Source organism: Anomaloglossus baeobatrachus, chromosome 5, assembly GCF_048569485.1.
Source record: "Anomaloglossus baeobatrachus isolate aAnoBae1 chromosome 5, aAnoBae1.hap1, whole genome shotgun sequence".
NCBI lineage: Eukaryota > Metazoa > Chordata > Amphibia > Anura > Aromobatidae > Anomaloglossus > Anomaloglossus baeobatrachus.
Genome location: NC_134357.1, coordinates 578,397,154 through 578,415,566, shown reverse-complemented (window position 1 = coordinate 578,415,566; position 18,413 = coordinate 578,397,154). Strand labels below are relative to the sequence as shown.

The window sequence follows — 18,413 nt, the reverse complement described above, 5'->3', positions numbered from 1 at the left end:
GAAAGGGGCCGGGGACCGAGGGCAGAAAGGGGCCGAGGACTGAAGGCAGAAAGGGGCTGAGGAATGAGGGCAGAAAGGGGCCGAGGACTGAAGGCAGAAAGGGGCCGAGGACCGAGGGCAGAAAGGGGCCGAGGACCGAGGGCAGAAAGGGTCCGAGGACTGAGGGCAGAAAGGGGCCGAGGGCAGAAAGGAGCCGAGGACTGAGGGCAGAAAGGGGCCGGGGACCGAGGGCAGAAAGGGCCAAGGATCGAGGGCAGAAAGGGGCCGAGGACCGAGGGCAGAAAGGGGCCGAGGACTGAGGGCAGAAAGGGGCCGAAGACTGAGGGCAGAAAGGGGCGAGGACTGAGGGCAGACGGGTTTCCTCACTTCCGGCCTCTCATAGTTGGGGCGTCTGTATCTATCAGAGGAAAAAGAACAACAACCTCATTATTCATAGAAATCAGCGAGAGAAAAACATCAATAAAGTCTCAGAGTTGAAGGGGTTAATGCCGCCTGCCCCAGTAATGGGGAATCTCCACACACCTCCACCTGCAGAGCCGCACACTAGATATATAATACCCTGCACCTACCTCCACCTGCAGAGCCGCACACTAGATATATAATACCCTGCACCTACCTCCACCTGCAGAGCCGCACACTAGATATATAATACCCTGCACCTACCTCCACCTGCAGAACCGCACACTAGATATATAATACCCTGCACCTACCTCCACCTGCAGAGCCGCACACTAGATATATAATACCCTGCACCTACCTCCACCTGCAGAGCCGCACACTAGATATATAATACCCTGCACCTACCTCCACCTGCAGAGCACACACTAGATATATAATACCCTGCACCTACCTCCACCTGCAGAGCCGCACACTAGATATATAATACCCTGCACCTACCTCCACCTGCAGAGCCGCACACTAGATATATAATACCCTACACCTACCTCCACCTGCAGAGCCGCACACTAGATATATAATACCCTGCACCTACCTCCACCTGCAGAGCCGCACACTAGATATATAATACCCTGCACCTACCTCCACCTGCAGAGCCGCACACTAGATATATAATACCCTGCACCTACCTCCACCTGCAGAGCCGCACACTAGATATATAATACCCTGCACCTACCTCCACCTGCAGAGCCGCACACTAGATATATAATACCCTGCACCTACCTCCACCTGCAGAACCGCACACTAGATATATAATACCCTGCACCTACCTCCACCTGCAGAACCGCACACTAGATATATAATACCCTGCACCTACCTCCACCTGCAGAACCGCACACTAGATATATAATACCCTGCACCTACCTCCACCTGCAGAGCCGCACACTAGATATATAATAACCTGCACCTACCTCCACCTGCAGAGCCGCACACTAGATATATAATACCCTGCACCTACCTCCACCTGCAGAGCCGCACACTAGTTATATAATAACCTGCACCTACCTCCACCTGCAGAGCCGCACACTAGATATATAATAACCTGCACCTACCTCCACCTGCAGAGCCGCACACTAGATATATAATACCCTGCACCTACCTCCACCTGCAGAGCCGCACACTAGATATATAATACCCTGCACCTACCTCCACCTGCAGAGCCGCACACTAGATATATAATACCCTGCACCTACCTCCACCTGCAGAGCCGCACACTAGATATATAATACCCTGCACCTACCTCCACCTGCAGAGCCGCACACTAGATATATAATACCCTGCACCTACCTCCACCTGCAGAGCCGCACACTAGATATATAATACCCTGCACCTACCTCCACCTGCAGAGCCGCACACTAGATATATAATACCCTGCACCTACCTCCACCTGCAGAGCCGCACACTAGATATATAATACCCTGCACCTACCTCCACCTGCAGAGCCGCACACTAGATATATAATAACCTGCACCTACCTCCACCTGCAGAGCCGCACACTAGATATATAATAACCTGCACCTACCTCCACCTGCAGAGCCGCACACTAGATATATAATACCCTGCACCTACCTCCACCTGCAGAGCCGCACACTAGATATATAATACCCTGCACCTACCTCCACCTGCAGAGCCGCACACTAGATATATAATACCCTGCACCTACCTCCACCTGCAGAGCCGCACACTAGATATATAATACCCTGCACCTACCTCCACCTGCAGAGCCGCACACTAGATATATAATACCCTGCACCTACCTCCACCTGCAGAGCCGCACACTAGATATATAATACCCTGCACCTACCTCCACCTGCAGAGCCGCACACCAGATATATAATACCCTGCACCTACCTCCACCTGCAGAGCCGCACACCAGATATATAATAACCTGCACCTACCTCCACCTGCAGAGCCGCACACTAGATATATAATACCCTGCACCTACCTCCACCTGCAGAGCCGCACACCAGATATATAATAACCTGCACCTACCTCCACCTGCAGAGCCGCACACTAGATATATAATACCCTGCACCTACCTCCACCTGCAGAGCCGCACACTAGATATATAATAACCTGCACCTACCTCCACCTGCAGAGCCGCACACTAGATATATAATACCCTGCACCTACCTCCACCTGCAGAGCCGCACACTAGATATATAATACCCTGCACCTACCTCCACCTGCAGAGCCGCACACTAGATATATAATACCCTGCACCTACCTCCACCTGCAGAGCCGCACACTAGATATATAATACCCTGCACCTACCTCCACCTGCAGAGCCGCACACTAGATATATAATACCCTGCACCTACCTCCACCTGCAGAGCCGCACACTAGATATATAATACCCTGCACCTACCTCCACCTGCAGAGCCGCACACTAGATATATAATACCCTGCACCTACCTCCACCTGCAGAGCCGCACACTAGATATATAATACCCTGCACCTACCTCCACCTGCAGAGCCGCACACTAGATATATAATACCCTGCACCTACCTCCACCTGCAGAGCCGCACACTAGATATATGGCTGCTCTGTGCTTACAGGACCTGTGATGATGTCACATGGAGGGGAGGAGTCAGGGTCACATGATCAGCTCCTCGGTGTTCTCCTATACTGGCGTGCACACATTTGATGAGGCGCGGTGTCAGTGGACAGTCAGGCCCCACTCACACTTGCGCTATTTTGAGGCAAACGGAATCCGTCAGTAATGTAGTACAGTTCATTTATTTACAGTGGAAGTGCAGTGGGTGAGCAGACCCCCTGCAAAAGGGAGCATAGTTAACCCGGAAATGTTATTAATAAAAATGTTTTATTTGTATGTGCATGTACATTGTGTTAGGGGACCCCTAGTGGCCGGGTGGGACGGCTGTCACCACAGTGGGGAGGAGGAGCCGGCAGAGACAAGGGGAGGGGGAGAGCAAGGGTGTGAGGGAAAGATTAGATCAAGGGAGCAGTCGTCTCGGGGACAGGAGCGGAGCAGCAGAGCCGGGGCAGAGTGTGGGAGCTGGAAGTCCGGGAAGCCGGTGAGAAAAGGAGCAGGCGGAACCTCATAGTGTGAAGCAGTCCGGTGTGGGTCCGGGCTGTGGGTAGCCAGAAGTGGGAGCCGGACGAAGTGGAGTAGTCAGGCACTTCCCCACTGGAGGGGACGCAAGGACAGGCTTCCCCCAGCTAAGAAAGCGTATCAGCACCTTCGTGGCTTTGTTTGGGACTTTGTGAGAAGTAGCATCCGGGACAGCAGTGTGTGCACGTCAGGCAGAGTGTGTGAGCGGAACAGCAGGGGACACCGGAGATAAGGAGGTGGACGTAACCTCAGAGCCGATTCTGCCGGTGTGGGTCCGGTGTATGCTTGGCTGAAGAGTGGGTGCCCGACGGAAGTGGAGTACTTAGGGCATAGCCCCACCAGAGGGTGCGTTTGGACAGGTTGTCCCCAGCTCCACAGAAATTGTCATCTGCCAGATCTATTGCTGACCGGATTGCTTTGTTTTTTTATCTGTGAAGAATAAAAGAATGTTTGTTCCTTGCATTGTACCCTGCCTGAAGAGTGTTTGTGCGCCGGAGAACATCTACACCACCACCACACTCTGCCCCACCAAGTCATCTCCTGTCCCCATAGTGACGGTGGAACCAGGGGTAAGCCTGATACCGAGGGCCACGACTACAAGGCCGGAGGCACCCCTGGCACCCCGTTACATGTGGCGTAGTCGGCAGGATCCGGATCGTATGCAAGGGGACCCGCTCCAAGAAGATGGAGACCAAGTGGTGCCAAGGGCCCCTGATCCGGACTCTCAGCGAAGATTTACAGTCCCAGGGTGGGAAGAAGAAACAGTGCCAGAGGTGAAGGACCGGGCACAAGATGGCGGCAAGATGGCCGTTGTCTGTGAGGATACAGCAAGCGCGCGCAAAATTGGCGCCAAAAGAAGAGCCTGGGGCTGGCCGGCGCCGAAGGAAAAGGACAGAGTACTCCGCCCAAAGAGGGGAGGCGCCAGCTCCAGGGCATTGAAGACGAAGAAAAGGAAAAAGAAGTACCTCAGCGGAGGAGTCGAGATGATGCGTGAGGCTGGGGGTGGAGTCTGTTCAAGAGCGGGAAACGAAGACCTGCCTCCACTTCCTCCAGCCTCAGCATTGACACCGCCGCCGTTACCAGCAAGATTGTCAGGGGCAGGGACACCTTCACCACCGAGAGGAGCTGCGGCAGCTGCGCCCGTGGAGCCACCCTACGCCCCTGTGTCCTTCCAGAGGATCCGTCGGCAGCCGGGACAATCGCTGGGGGCATACATACAGGCTCAAGCGGAAGAATGGAAGCGGGCCTGGCCCCCAGAGTAAGTCACCACTGCTGATCTGTTGTTTAAGTCCGGCGCCGTTCAGCCGGCAGAAGTTTCTTTAACGTTGACGGGCCTGTTGCCCTCCAGCAAAGACCGGGAGCGCTCTTGAAGCCTCCGGGCACCTTCAGCAAAGACCGGGAGCGTTATCGAAGCCTCCGGGCGCCCATCTAAGACCGGGAGCGCTGTTGAGCCTCCGGGCGCTATCCAGAGACCGGGAGCGCCGCTGAACTGGTGCCGCTGTTGAGGACTGACCCAAAAGGTTTTTATGTGTTTATGTGTTTAAGAGCCTTGCCGGGAGGCTCGAGTTTTAAGAGGGGAGGTATGCAGTGGGTGAGCAGACCCCCTGCAAAAGGGAGCATAGTTAACCCGGAAATGTTATTAATAAAAATGTTTTATTTGTATGTGCATGTACATTGTGTTAGGGGACCCCTAGTGGCCGGGTGGGACGGCTGTCACCACAGTGGGGAGGAGGAGCCGGCAGAGACAAGGGGAGGGGGAGAGCAAGGGTGTGAGGGAAAGATTAGATCAAGGGAGCAGTCGTCTCGGGGACAGGAGCGGAGCAGCAGAGCCGGGGCAGAGTGTGGGAGCTGGAAGTCCGGGAAGCCGGTGAGAAAAGGAGCAGGCGGAACCTCATAGTGTGAAGCAGTCCGGTGTGGGTCCGGGCTGTGGGTAGCCAGAAGTGGGAGCCGGACGAAGTGGAGTAGTCAGGCACTTCCCCACTGGAGGGGACGCAAGGACAGGCTTCCCCCAGCTAAGAAAGCGTATCAGCACCTTCGTGGCTTTGTTTGGGACTTTGTGAGAAGTAGCATCCGGGACAGCAGTGTGTGCACGTCAGGCAGAGTGTGTGAGCGGAACAGCAGGGGACACCGGAGATAAGGAGGTGGACGTAACCTCAGAGCCGATTCTGCCGGTGTGGGTCCGGTGTATGCTTGGCTGAAGAGTGGGTGCCCGACGGAAGTGGAGTACTTAGGGCATAGCCCCACCAGAGGGTGCGTTTGGACAGGTTGTCCCCAGCTCCACAGAAATTGTCATCTGCCAGATCTATTGCTGACCGGATTGCTTTGTTTTTTTATCTGTGAAGAATAAAAGAATGTTTGTTCCTTGCATTGTACCCTGCCTGAAGAGTGTTTGTGCGCCGGAGAACATCTACACCACCACCACACTCTGCCCCACCAAGTCAACTCCTGTCCCCATAGTGACGGTGGAACCAGGGGTAAGCCTGATACCGAGGGCCACGACTACAAGGCCGGAGGCACCCCTGGCACCCCGTTACAGAAGCGCGACACCATGTGGACACAAGCGGGTACTGCATGACACACACACACGGCATATTAACGCGCTTCCACTGTAAATAAATGAACTGTACTACATTAGTGACAGATTCCGTTTGCGTCAAAATAGCGCAAGTGTGAAACTAGCCTTATAGTAAACTATTGTTGCATATGTATGTGACCCCTGTTGTGTATGTATGTGACCCCTGTTGTGTATGTGTGTAACCCCTGTTGCGTATGTATGTGACCCCTGTTGTGTATGTGTGTAACCCCAGTTGCGTATGTATGTGACCCCTGTTGTGTATGTGTGTAACCCCTGTTGCGTATGTATGTGACCCCTGTTGTGTATGTGTGTAACCCCTGTTGTGTATCTATGTGACCCCTGTTGTGTATGTGTGTAACCCCTGTTGTGTATCTATGTGACCCCTGTTGTGTATGTGTGTAACCCCTGTTGCGTATGTATGTGACCCCTTCACACTCTTATTTCAATCTTTGCTGTATTGAATTCTTTATTGATAAGTTCAGGTGAGGAGAAGATTTGTTGAGCGACTTTAAAATAAAGACGTTTGGACCTGATTGATCTTGAACACAAGTTGCTGAAAATGTGTGTATGACGTATATGGAGCAGAGCCGCATGTGTACGATGTGTATGGGACAGTGCTATGTGTCTACGATGTCTACGTAGCAGAGCTGTGTATGTAACAGAGCCGTGGGTGCATGACGTGTATGTAGTGGATAAACTCTTTTACCAGTTTATTAATCCCCAAAACACCCGTGCAGGTCCAACATAATCCAAACGAGGTCCCACGACGATTCAAGCTCTGCTACATGTAAAGTTACAGCGTGCTATCATGGCACATGACTGCCTTCTATGAGGTTCATGCAGAGACTGAGCAGCAATCAGTGGTGACATCACTCAGGTGAGCAGCGGCCACAGCTGGAGGTTCACACGGTCCTCCACTTGTGACCGCAGGTAACTTGACATCAAGTGACTTCAGTGACCTCACCTGAGTTCATTCACCACTCATCACGCGACTCACTCAGTCTCTCAGTCTGTGCCTGAACATCACAATGTACGTAGGAAATACTGTGGATAGAAGCGCAGAATAGGGTCTTACCAGGTAAGGTAAGAGATAAGCCAAGGTAATTTAAACCCAGAACTGCTGCTTTTGAATCCAGTAATTTGCATGATTTCACGCCAAATTTCATTACCACATACAGTAATGACAGTGTTTTTATTAGAAATGTTTTGGAAAAACATTGGAACATGTTATTAAAAGATCCTATTTTAAAGGATGTTATGCCTCCTCATCCGGGTATCACTTTTAGAAGGGCCCCTACCCTGAGAAATATTGTAGCCCCCAGCAAGTTCAGAAGTTCCACGGGTATGACGTGCCCACGGGGTCTTGGGGATTACTCATCACCGGGCCAGTGTTGGTTTTAGATGTCACTGCAACCGGGCCGGGTTCTGTGACCCCAGTGGTGTCAATAATAGTGGGGATGGGGTGTGGAGTTTGTATTCGTGATGAAACCTGTAGTGTGCGGACAAGTATTAGCCGCCGCTGCAGGAGGTATTCTCTGGAGCGCATGATCACGCAGCTCGGATGGTACAGCTCTCCACAGGCAGAGCTATGACCCCAGGGAGGATGTTGGGAGTACTAAGAGCCTATGGTGCAGGGGTGCGATGATGGGAGCGCCGGCAGTGATGGGACGACACAGAGGTTACAGTCAAACTTCTTTACTCACTAAGATTACACCGCCTTTGGAGTGCTGTGCTCTGTTGTTATGGGCTCCAGCCAATCCAGGATAGTTGGAAGCTCAAGGCCGGTGTTTCCTTCTGTGTGTCCTTTCCAGTGGTCTTCCCTCCACCCCAGCTCCTGGGCTGTGGAACGGGTCACGGGTGGTTGCTGCACTCCTCGCGTACCCTGGGATTCCCCTTCTTCCTAAGAACCCGGGTCAAGCCTCCAGCTCCGGACCATGGGCCTCTTTCTATTCTGTCTTTTTTCCTGACGTCTCTTCCTGATGCCTTCTCGACCCCCTTCCTGGGTGCCAACCTGGCGCTAACTGAATTCTGTGTGAGATGGCTCCTAACTTCCCCTGAAGGTGCCCTGCCTCCTGGGTTGCTGAACTAGTGGGCAGGAGGTCCCATAACTTGTGATAGCCACCCCCGGCACCTACCCTGGCCCAGTCCCAGTGAAAGAGCTCCCGTGTTATGTGTTGGATGTGTTATGGTGGTTTACCGGTGATGACCTCCTCCATATCCAAGATAAATACTGCACCCCAGATGAGGTGCAGTACCCTGTGGCGCCTGAAGCTGCAGGGGCGCCACAGGTACAGTGAACTCTGTGTTGCAAGTAGGCTCATATTGATGCTTTGCAAAAAAAAGTTTATTCTGTAAGTCAATCCAGCATCCAACATAAGAGGAAATCTTTTTGCCCTTCATCTGGTTCGGAAGATTTTCTGATAAAGGGCCGTCTCAGATGCCAGTCTTATTTTATTGCATACCTGATAGAATGCAAGTTGAATAAACAGTATGTGGGCAGGACCTCTCAAATACTCCATGCGAGTGTAATAAACAGTATGTGGGCAGGACATCTCAGACACTCCACAGCAGACGTCATTCCTACAGGCAGAATATTAAAACTGTTTTTCTGTTTTTTGTTCAAATCAAAGTTTATTAGAATAGAAGAAGATAATCAAACAATTGCACAGCGCGCAGGCTGAGGGTATATATCCAAGCTAGCTGCTAAAAACACAACAGTTCTTTGACTACACCTGCGCCACTGGCGACCAAAAATAACAAGTACAATTCGTATGTGTTTGAAATAGGAAGAACAAGTTGAAAAAAAAGAGATAAAGAAGAGGAGGTGGAAGAAGAATTTAGAGACAGTAAAGACAACAGAAACGTGGGAAAGTAAGATGAAAGGGGAAGGGTACAAAGAGTTCCCACCCGAGTGGACGCGCCCTCCTATCAAAGCCACATTTTCAAGGCTAACCTTCTAGGTACAGAAATAAGAGAATGGAAAATTACCTACATACCTGCCCCCCCGTGAATCCATAGACCCATATCCGGTGAGTCCCTGAACATGATCCACGGGGCCCACGTAGCATCAACTTTGTCCTTGTTGCCGAGTGTCTGACCTATCAAGGTCTCCATCCTGAAGATTTCGTTGCACTCTGCTATGAATTCATCCCGTGATGGAATTCTAGTTTGCTTCCAATATCTTGGAATTAGGTTTCTGGCAGCTGTTAAAAAATGTCTTAATAAACCTTTCCTAAACCCTGAAGCAGAAACATTCCCGAGGGACAGGAGAGCTAACTCTTTTGTGGGCCGGATTTGCCTCAAGGAAAGTTTATTGAGTAACTGGAAAATGCTCTCCCAGAATGATCTCACCGGGGGACATGACCACCAGATATGAGTGAGGGTTCCCCTCTCCTTTTGGCATCTCCAGCACACATCAGAGGCTGATGGAAAGGCAGTATGGATACTCACAGGACACCTATACCACCTAGATAGGATCTTGTAGCACCTTTCCTGTGATATCACATTCAGCGAAGTTTTACCAATAAAGAGAAGGATTTTGGTCCGCTCCTCAGCCGAGAATGACCTCCCCCACTCTCTCTCCCATTTCCCAAAGTACCCAGGCAAGCCGTCCCTCGCACCTCTGCATCTGAGAAACAAGTCATACAAGGTCGAAATGGTATGGCCTGGAGGATCCTTCGCTAGGCAAAGGGCCTCAAAGGGTGTGAGTGCCCTATAGATGTCTACCCTCCTAGCCATAGACACTATAAAACGTTTCAGCTGTTCGAAGAAGAACCACATATCTTGAGATTTGTTGATATCTGAAGAGTAATTATCTAGGGGTTTAATACCTGTGTCTGAGATAAAGTCACGAATAATAGGATGGTCACTCTTCCTTTTATGGAGGAATGTTGATCTATGGAAACCCGCCTGAAAATCTGAATTACTATGGACCGGTGTCAATGGGCCTGGAATGGAGGACAAGTCAAGATATTTATTACCTCGGGACATAAAATTCCGCAATTGCTTTGTGATAAAGGGTACTGTGATAGAGCTGGAGCTGGGTGGTGCTCTGGTCCAAATAACTACCTTCGGATCAACATCAGATTGCGCGCTTTTGGCTTCCACCCATCTTTTCGTTTCACCTGAGTTAAATAGATCCAGAACGCACGTCCCTAAAGAGGCGTAGCTATACAAAAGGAGATTAGGGAGTCCAGTTCCTCCCATATCCCTTGATCTACTCAATATTTTGTGGGAAATACGTGGGCGTTTATGTGCCCAGACAAATTTGGTTATGCTAGATTTCAGACGTGAGAAAAAAGAGGCCGGCAATACTAAGGGGATGGTTTGGAAGTAATAAAGCAGCTTCGGTAACAGGTCCATTTTGATCGCATTTATCATCCCAAACCATGAAAGCTGGAGTTTGTTCCAGTTATTGAGGTCTAATTCTAACTTCCTGGAAATGTGGCAGTGATTTGATTTAAAAAGGTCAAGGGGATCTGCCGTCAGTTTAATTCCTAGGTATGTCAATGAATCCACCTGCCATTTGAAGGGGAGAGAGGCTTTGAGCTGAGTCACCAGCATTGGAGGAAGAGATATATTCAGTATTTCGGATTTATGAGTATTTATTTTAAAATTACTCAGAGATCCGAACCTCCGCAATTCAGCCATTATGTTGGGTAGACTAATGAGTGGAGAGGTAACGTACAGGAGCAGATCATCTGCGAATAAAGCTAATTTATGGTCCTGTTTGTGAAATGTAACCCCTTTAATTGATATATTGCTCCTCAATGCCACCGCCAGATGTTCCATGGTCAGAATATATAATAATGGGGAAAGGGGGCACCCTTGTCTTGTTCCATTACATATTGTAAAGGAATCTGAGAGGGAGCCATTTATTTTGATTTGTGAGGTGGGCGAAGAGTAGAGTGCTGTAACTCTGTTCATCATGTGCTCTCCCAACCCTATGTTTTTAAGGACCTGAAACATGAAACCCCAGTGCACCCTGTCAAACGCCTTCTCTGCATCTACCGACAGGATGCACATGGGGATCCCGTGACGTCTTGCGCCGTCAATCAGGGAGATGGTCCTCAGGGTGTTGTCCCTGGCTTCTCTTCTGGGCACGAAACCCACCTGGTCTGGATTTACCAGTCTGGGAAGAAGGTCTCGTAACCTATTTGATATCATTTTAGAATAAAGCTTGATATCTAGATTTATGAGCGAGATCGGTCTATAGTTGCAGCAAAGAGATGCGTCCTTCCCTGGTTTTGGTATAACTGTGATGTGGGCCATCAACGCCTGGGGAGGGAACGCACCCCCTGCAGATATATATCTACAGACCGATAGGAACAGAGGATTTAGAAGTTCTGAAAATTGTTTATAGAAACCCGCTGAGAACCCGTCTGGACCTGGGCTTTTCCCTGACTTCAAATCTGAGACTACCGCATTGACCTCCTCCAGGGAGAAGTCCTCTTCCAGCTCCAGTAAGGTATCATTTGAGATGGAAGGGAGATTATGGGATTTCAGGTAAGCTTTAACATCATCTTGAGTCCCATATGGCGCTATGTGTCCCGATTGTCCCCTAATATCATAAAGCGCCTTGTAGTATGTGCGGAAGCCTGCTAAAATGTCCTGGTTGCTATGCAAATGACCATCACTTCCTGGGTCTTTTATGAAAGGGATGTAAGTATTCATGGAGCGGGGATGGAGGGCCCTTGCAAGAAGCTTCCCACTTCTATTGCCCAGTTGATAAAAGCGGCTTTTGAGATGTTCTCTTAAGCCCCTGGATTTCTGGTCTAATACCTCTAGTAATTTATGTCTGTTTGTAGAGAGTTGTGCGTAGGTTGTAGGAGATGAGTCCCGTTTGTGTTTGCTTTCTAGTGAGGCAATCTGGTTAGATAACTGCGTTATTTCAATGGCTCTTTCTTTTTTCAGGCGGGTACCATGTGAGATCAAAATGCCCCTTAATACACATTTCAGTGATTCCCACTGGATTGCAGGAGAAGTGGTATCGCATTCATGATCTCTAATAAAGTTATGAATTGACTGGGTAAGGTCCGCTTTGCACAACTGATCCTGTAATAGGTTTTCATTCAGTCGCCAGGTGAAATTTGATTTGACACGAGGCCCTAACTGAATCGATAAGTAAATGGGAGCGTGGTCTGACCATATTATATTACCTATGGTCGCTTCTACTGTCATGTCTAGGAGGGCATGAGAAATGTGGAAGGAGTCAATTCTGCTATAGACAGAATGGACCGAGGAATAGAAGCTGTAATCTTTGGTGTCCGGATGAAGAATCCTCCATATGTCCACCAATCTCAGACCATGCATGTGCTTTTTGACCCTTTGTATGACTGAGGCCGGATAGGACGACTTACCCGAGGACACATCGAGGGCCGGGTTCATTGGTAGATTAAAATCGCCTCCTAATATCACCGGAGAGGAGTCCGCAAAATCTTCCAGAATTTTCCTCCCGTCTGCACAGAATCTGTCCTGCCCCTGGTTAGGAAAGTACATGTTAGCAATAACAAAGATATTGGTTTTCCAAGAAAGCTTTAAGAAAATATATCTTCCCTTGGGGTCGATATAGGAGTCTAACACCTCTGGTATGAAGGACCTATGAAATGCCACGGAAACCCCCTTAGACTTAGCATCAGGATTCGAGCTATGGTGCCAAATCGGGTAGTAAGCCGAGGAACACTTAGGAATTGCATCTGACCTAAAGTGAGTTTCCTGAAGCATCAAGATGGCCACCCGTTGCTTATGACAGGAATATGCTATCTGTTTTCTTTTTTCAGGGACATTCAAACCTTTAACGTTGAAGGAGCAAAACTTGACACTATCCATAATGCAGGTCAGCTGGAAGCATGATGTGGTATCTGGGGGCTGGTCCAGTCAGGTGAGAGGGAAGGATAGAGAAGAAAGAAAGACAAAGAAAAGAAAGAGCAAGGTTTAGGTCAAAGGACCTAAAAGGTGGGTAAGGAACCCTAGTATTAAGTGGTGCAAAATTTCCATGGCAATGGATTGCCATTTGCACTAAGGGGGGTTAGAGGAAGCCAAGAACGGCAGCGAGTCCGTTCCTTACCCCCCGCCTCTAATACAATATGATATATCATTATAAAGCGCACTAACTATATGCTCCCGCTAAAACTTTATCATCTAAAGAAAAGTAAACATCATAACAGGCTATTATTCTAGGCATTGACCCCAATCAGCATTCCCGGTAGGTAAGCAAAGTGTTCAGATCAGGGACAAGATTCTAGTAATTGTAAAAAACAAGAAAATCACATGAGTCTCCCGGGCTTATTTCTCAAAAGGCCCAGATCTTCGCCTCTAGACGGTCCAGCCCCACAGGGTCCAGTCAGTAAAGGCTAGGGGAGGACACTCCCAACCAGGTCCACCAGGTGGAGGGTCCAAGTGGATCTATAACACAAACAGTTTACTGCTTCCTCCTATGAGGTTTAAGTGGTACTTGACCCAATGTCAGAACCTCTGATAACACCTGTGAAATAACACAATGCTAGTCTGGAAAGAAGCAATATTAGGTGACAGGAGAAAGACTTTCAACAAATCACAGTAACTTGCAACGATGCCTTTGATGTAGTTTCATGGAAAGGCCCTCCCCTGCGGCTCCAGGGATAATTGGCTATCATGCCGGAAGGGCCCATGAAGGTTATCCCCAGTAGGAAACAGGGGTGCTACACAGGACCGCTACCCTGTCGGATTGCTCTTGTCAGGACCTCTTTGTCTCCCATGGCGACGGACTGGCTGCCATACTGGGGGTTCCACAGGGAGTTGGGGGCCTGAGGGCCAATCCGGCAGTGCTACCATAGGAAGCTCGAAAGTCCCTAAGAACTTAGCCAGATCTCCGAGTTTGCGAAAGATTGCTGATTTCCCATCCTTATGCGCTGTCAGCTGGAAGGGGAAACCCCATCTATATGGAATGTTTCTGTCCTGCAGGTGTTGGAGCAGGGGTTTTAATGCTCTTCGCAGCTGCAGAGTGCGTCTAGCCAGATCCGGTAATATCTGGACCTGGGACCCCTGGTAGTTGATGGATCCTGCCTGCCGCACCGCGGACATGATGGAGTCCTTTACCTTATAAAAGTGGACTCTACATATTATGTCCCTTGGACGTGAATCTGGAGGGGATTTGGGACCCAGGGCCCTATGTATGCGGTCTAACTCAATCGGCCCAGAGCTTTGTTCTCCCAGAATTTGAGCAAAGAGCTTCTGTGCCATGGCCTCCAGTTCAGGCGTGCCAATACTTTCAGGGATGCCACGGATACGGACATTATTTCGCCGATTGCGGTTCTCTAAGTCCTCTTGCCCTGAAGTGAGCTCATCAATCTTTGCTGAGTGGCTAAGTAATATTTTCCTTTGTAGGGACAACTCAGCAGTGATGCCTTCCTGGGACTTCTCCACCTCCTCTACCCTGTATGTGAATTCAGATTTCAGTGCCTGCAGCTCTTTCTAATAAGTATTCTCAAGCCTGCTAGCAAATCTGTCCAAATCTTTTTTTGTAGGCAAAGCCTTGATAGATTTACTTATCTCATGTAGATTAGGCAGATCTCCCTCATTGTCCTCCTCGCTGGAAAAGTCCTGCTGTGATTTCCCCAGCTCCTGCTGTGTCTGTGTTTGACTTTCCCGGGGCTGTGAGTTTTCCATGAGGGAGGCAGACGCCATCATTGATCTAGTGGTCCTGACGGCTGCTGAGGTGCTCTGGCTGAGGAAACGATCCATGCTGCTCACTGTCTCCTTTATCTCACCTCGGTGTCTGGTGACTTTCCTGGATCTGCCCATAAGCAGGGAGATGTTAATGTGCTCTAATGGAGGCTAATGGGGGAAGTTCAGGACAGAGCTCCCAGCAAGTGCAGCTCACTCGGCCATCAGCAAGCCACGCCCCTCTCGTTTTTCTGTTTTTTACTACACGGACTCTTTAGGCATTGTACAGTAGTTCATAATAAAAATATGGCTTTATGGGTGACCCCATCGAACAGATCCCTCCTAATACCCCTAATAGAGTGGCGGTATTAAGTACAAAAGAAACATTCAGGATATACAAATTAAAAACTTTGAAGCCTATAGGTTTAAATGAGATGACAGATCTGTGTTATTAATATTATTTTATTAATATAGTTTTATTCAATTTAATAGATTTCTTGGTTTTATATTATTTATTTATATTATGATAATTTTATATGATTTTAATTCACTTGACTTTTAAATATGTTTCATTTTAATAATGTTTATATTTATACATTTATATAACAATAAATTGTATATGATTGATGTTAACGATTCATGTTTCTAATTGAGGGATGGGGTGCGTGATTATGGGGTCCTGTGTGTGGTTATTCCGGCACTGTCCTTCGCACTGTAGTTATGCGGGAGGGATTCTCATTTGAAGCTTGTGAACTTTCGGTAATCTGTGCAGACGCAGTGAGGTAATTCCCACGGTCTGAAGTCTTTTAACCCCCACGCATGCGCGGTGTGGTTCTCTCCCACGGACCTGAACTCCTGTTACCCCTCACGCATGCGCACTCCTGCTTTGCTCTGGCACTCGCTTTCTGAACCTTCACAGCTAGAATCACTATACTGAGGAATACAAATATATGGTGCACATCAACACTCCCCACCAATAACTAATATTATTTAATTCTATTAAAATTAATTATTTCAACATTCCTTTTGTTTTTAAAACTGAAGAAATGTTCATTAATTACTTTCCTCCATGGATTTTTCTTCATTGCTTCCTGAGCGGCTTCATCTGTATTTGCACAACATTAAAACCCGCAGGCGGACCGCCACCTCCATGGCTTCTAACTGGGACTGTTTAGGGCCCTTATACAAAAAGAAATTTAAATGTTCACCCATATTGCTTTATTTGCTTATATGATCTTCTTCTAGTACGTTACCCTCATATGTACGATTGCCGCACGCGGTCTCTGCACACACACTGTATATTATGTCTGCACTACTATATGAAACCTCTCAACACTTCTTACCCATAAGGACTTTCCTGCTCGTGGTCTCTGAACATTCGCACTGCATATCAATTTTTACACAACCCGTCACTACACACACGCAATTTTTTATTTTATTTCAGTTTTCTCCTTTTTCCCTTTGATAAATAATACACGATTGTGAGATTCAAAGTTTTTAATTATTTTCATTAATTTTTTTCTATTTCTGTAATTTCATCATCAATTTAGTTTTTCAGCACAACCCCCCCCCCCCCGATTTTTTAACACAATAAATACCATAACCTTTCTTCTCTCCCCATTGTTTATCAGTATCCCCTATATAGGGCTGTGGATAGCGCCTCCAGCCGGTGTATTACTACGATCCCAAGTAAACCCCACAGTTCTAGACTCTCAGCATTCTGTTATATTTCCAAGAAATATTTTTGCATTATTCTTTTTCTCTTTTTCCTTTTTGTTTTGTAATTTCTATATTGTTGCGATATTTGTTACTTCCAGGACTTTTAAAGTCGTCTTTTAATACATTATGCTTTAAATCTTGTTGCCGTTATCTGATTAGTCGATTGTCCCTCCAGAATTTGACATACAGTGGGCGATCCTCTGACTTATCTGTATGTATATATATATAGATTCTTTCCTCTGTTGTAGACTGTTGATTTTTCCTTGATGTCCTGATGAAGGAGACAGAGTTCTCTGGAACGCGTCGACCTGAACAAAGCATAAAGAGATGAAATAATCAACATCTGATTTTCTGGTGATAGCGCGGCATACACCCGATCTCTCCCCCACCCTCCCCCCGGTTACATCTGAATTCGCTTTCCAGGGCTGCGGCTGCCGCCATCTTTCATGTGCGTTTAGGAGTTGTGACTGGCGCAACCCTAATAGGTGAATGAAATTATCTTGGCTTATCTGTTACCTTACCTGGTAAGACCCTATTCTGCGCTTCTATCCACAGTATTTCCTACGTACACTGTGATGGTCAGGCACTGACTGAGTGAGCCACGTGATGAGCGGTAAATGAACTCAGGTGAGGTCACTAAAGTCACCTGAGGTCAAGTTGCCTGCGGTCACAGGTGGTGGACCGTGGGAACCTCCAGCTGTGGCCACAGCTAACCTGAGTGACGTCACCACTGATCACTGCTCAGTCTCTGCCTGAATCTCACAGCGGACAGTCATGTGCCATGATCACGCACTGTAACTACATGTAGCAGAGCATGAATGATTATGGGACATCGTGTGGATTATGTCAAACCTGCATGGGTGTTTTGGGGACTAATAAAGTGGTAAAAGAGGGTCTCCACTACATACACATCATGCACACACGGCTCCACTACATATACGTCATACACACACGGCTCCGTTACATACACAGCTACACGTGAACATCGTACACACGGCACTGTTCCGTACACATCTTACAAATGCGGCTCCGCTACATATAAGTCATACACACATTTTCAGCGACTTGTGATCAAGATCGATCAGGTCCAAACGTTTTTCTTCTAAAGTCGCTCAACAAATCTTCTCCTCACCTGAACTTATCAATAAAGAATTCAATTTAGCAAACATTGAAATAAGAGTGTGAAGGGGTCACATACATACGCAACAGGGGTCACATACATACGCAACAGTGGATTACTATAAGGGTGCTTTCACACATCCGGATTTTTGCTCTGCGGCACAATACGGCGTTCTGCAGAAAAACCGCAACCGGCTTTTGTAACGCCGGTTGCGTTTTTTTTTTGCATAGACTTACATTAGTGCCGTATTGTGCCGCAGGGGCTTGCGTTCGGTACGGTTTTTGCCGCATGCGGCAGATTTAGCTGATGCGGCGGCCGGATCGAACGTCCCCTGCAACGTTTTTTGCTCCGGCAAAAAACACCGCATCGCGCCGCATCCGGCCGCTGCGGCGCATTTTTCAATGCATACCTATGGAGGCCGGATGCGGCGCGATGCGGGAAAAACCGCATCCGGCCGCCGCATGCGGTTTTTTCCACTGCGCATGCTCAGTAGCATGCCGCAACCGGAAAAAAACGGACGGGCCGCATGTAAAAACTTATGCAAAGGATGCGGTGTTTTCGCCGCATCCGTTGCATAGTTTTCACAGCCGGATTGAGCCGCAGGGCTCAAACCGGATGTGTGAAAGTAGCCTAACTGTCCACTGACACCGCGCCTGTCCAGTGTGTGCACGCCAATATAGGACTACACTGAGGAGCTGATCATGTGACCCTGACTCCTCCCCTCCATGTGACATCATTACAGGTCCTGGAAGTACAGAGCAGCCATATATCTAGTGTGCGGCTCTGCAGGAGGAGGTGTGTGGAGATTCCCCATTACTGGCGC

The 18,413-nt window shown here is 48.5% G+C and overlaps 1 protein-coding gene across 1 annotated transcript in view; it reads left to right on the top strand.

Annotated features, from left to right (window-relative positions):
• LOC142313113 (uncharacterized) overlaps positions 1-18,413 on the top strand; it is a 297,964-nt gene that overhangs the window by 256,620 nt on the left and 22,931 nt on the right. The gene's annotated exons all lie outside the window — the stretch shown is intronic.